Below are 2,558 nucleotides of genomic sequence, written 5' to 3' on the forward strand. Positions count from 1 at the left end.
GATTTGTTATATTTTGATTTATTGCTTGTGTGCTTATTGCCTTGCTTGATGAATGGGCCCTCATTAAGTTAAGTTTTAATCCTTAATAGATGGACTGAAAAGTGAATATTGGGGATGGATAATCTTGCAATAAACTTTATTTTCTTGGTGTTAGAAATAAGCTAAGAAGATTAAGGAGAATTTTCCAAAAATCAATTTTATGCATTAGTTGGGTTTTTGTTAGATTTGAAATACCGTGAAAACAGGGTTTGATTTAATGAAAACCAATTTTGAGATGCTTGAAAAAGGTTTCAAAAATTTAAGAATTGATTTCCCTCAAAATTGCAATTCTCATGTGTTTGGCTAAATTAATGATAAACCACATGCAAACAATATTGAAAATCCAATCTCTAGAATCAATTTATTTTTCATTGAAATTAGATATAAATCCTCCAAATCTCATAAATAGCAATTTCAATTTAAATCCAATTTAAATTTAATTCCAATTTAAATCCAATCTCTAGAATCACTTTATTTTTATTTTTATTGAATTTAGATTTAATTCCTCTCAAATTTCATAAATAGAAATTTCAAATTAATTTTTGGGTAATCTAGTTTAATTAATTTTAGTTAATTGTTTGATTTAGTTTTAATCACTCAAATACCAATTTTAAATTCCAAATTTCATTTTACATCTTTAAATTTTATCACTCTAATTAGCTTATACTTTTATTTCCAATTTAAACACAATTCCCTGTGGGATCGATATCATTTTTTTAAAACTATACTACTGTGACCCGTGCACTTGCGGACACAACACAGTTACCAAGTTTTTGGCGCCATTGCCGGGGAATTGTTTGTTTTAAGTTGGATTTTAATTGTTTTAAGCTAATTAGAATTTTTATTTTCTTTTATTTTCACTATTGTTCCTTGTGTTTTTCAGGTACTTTTCTTGTTTATGAGACGATCGAAAAGCGCAAGCGACACTGAATTGTTGTTCAATCCTAAAATTGAAAAATTCTGTCGAGCTAACAAAAAGGAATACAAGAGAAGAAAAGAAGCAGAAAAAGAAGAACAACAAATATTTGAGCAAGAGGAGACAATAGAAAATATGGAGAATCAAAATAGAGCTATTGGTGGAAACAATGGAGGAAATGAGCAAAACGGGCAAAATGCTGTGGTTAATCAAAATGATCCTCAAAGAAGATCCATGTTAGATTATGCTTTTCCTAGATGTGCAGATGTGAGAGATAACAGACCTATTATTGGAGCTAATCAATTTGAGTTAAAGACTGGTCTCATTCAAATGGTTCAGAATTCACAATTTGGAGGTAGTCCACTTGAAAATCCTCATTCTCATTTGAAGAAATTTTTGATGATATGTGGTACACAAAGCGACTTGGAGTTTCGATGAAGTGATTCAGCTCACCTTATTTCCATTTTCTTTTGGATTCACATTGGAGTGGTATGACTCACTTCCACAAGCTATTATAGCTACTTGGGAGCAATTTATCTCAAGCTTTTCTATCTCAATTTTTCCCACCTGGGAAAACTACTCATTTGAGGAATTTGATGGTAGCTTTTAAACCAAGGGATGATGAAACTTTGTATGAATCTTGGATGAGATTTAAGGAGCTTGAAAGGCAATGTCCTCATCATGAAATACCCAAATGGATGATTGTTCAAAATTTCTACACCAGAGTTACTCCAGCCATAAGAAACACAATTGATTCACAAGCAGGAGGAGATTTCATGAGAATGACAAGTGAAGAATGCTATGATCTATTAGAGAAGATTGCTCATAATACCCATTTGTGGGGAAATCCTAGAGCACTTGAGCCAAAGAAGGTTGGGATCTATGAACTAGACTCAGTTAGCTACATGAATGCAAGATTTGACCAGTTGACTCAGCTTCTTAGTGATTTTTGCACAAAGGCAACAACCTCAACTCCTACAACTATGCAACAAGTTGCCTTCACAGATGGAACTCAAAGTTGTGGAGTTGATTACTCTTCTTATGGAGATGATTATTTGCAAGAACAAGCTGCTTATGCAGGAGGTTATCAACAGAAACCTATGGGAAATGCTTATTCTAATGTGAACAACTCAACATGGAGACCACAAGCAACTTTTGCTCAACAAGGCCAAAGCTCAAATTATGCTCATAACCAGCAGTTTATGCAGCAAAATAGGCCTCAATTTCAGCCTCAATTTCAGCCCACAAGGCAGCCACCACCTGGATATAAAGCAAGAGCACAACAATCCCTTCCATCCCATGAACCGAAGCCAACCTTGGAAAGCATGATGGAGAAATTTTTTGCTGAACAAAGCAAGATGAATAGCAAATTGGAGGAAGAAATGCAACACATGAGACAAACCATGGATCAATTACAAGTCCACAACCGCATGTTGGAGACTCAATTGGCGCAACAAGCAAGCTCATCAGGAAGCAATTCCTATGGGAAACTACCTAGCCAACCACAAAACCCTCATGAGCAATGTAAGGTTGTAACCTTGAGAAGTGGTAAAAAAGTTGGTCAAGAGAGTGAAAATAAGAGAGAAGAAAAAGAGAGCACAAA

The 2,558-nt window shown here is 34.2% G+C and overlaps 1 non-coding gene across 1 annotated transcript; it reads right to left on the minus strand.

The window, feature by feature from the left end:
* Nucleotides 1-1,536: 1,536 nt before the first annotated feature.
* Nucleotides 1,537-1,643, minus strand: LOC131183588 (small nucleolar RNA R71). Its single transcript, XR_009151632.1, has one exon. It is a non-coding gene; the product is annotated as a small nucleolar RNA R71 (small nucleolar RNA).
* Nucleotides 1,644-2,558: the final 915 nt, after the last annotated feature.

Source organism: Hevea brasiliensis, chromosome 9, assembly GCF_030052815.1.
Source record: "Hevea brasiliensis isolate MT/VB/25A 57/8 chromosome 9, ASM3005281v1, whole genome shotgun sequence".
NCBI lineage: Eukaryota > Viridiplantae > Streptophyta > Magnoliopsida > Malpighiales > Euphorbiaceae > Hevea > Hevea brasiliensis.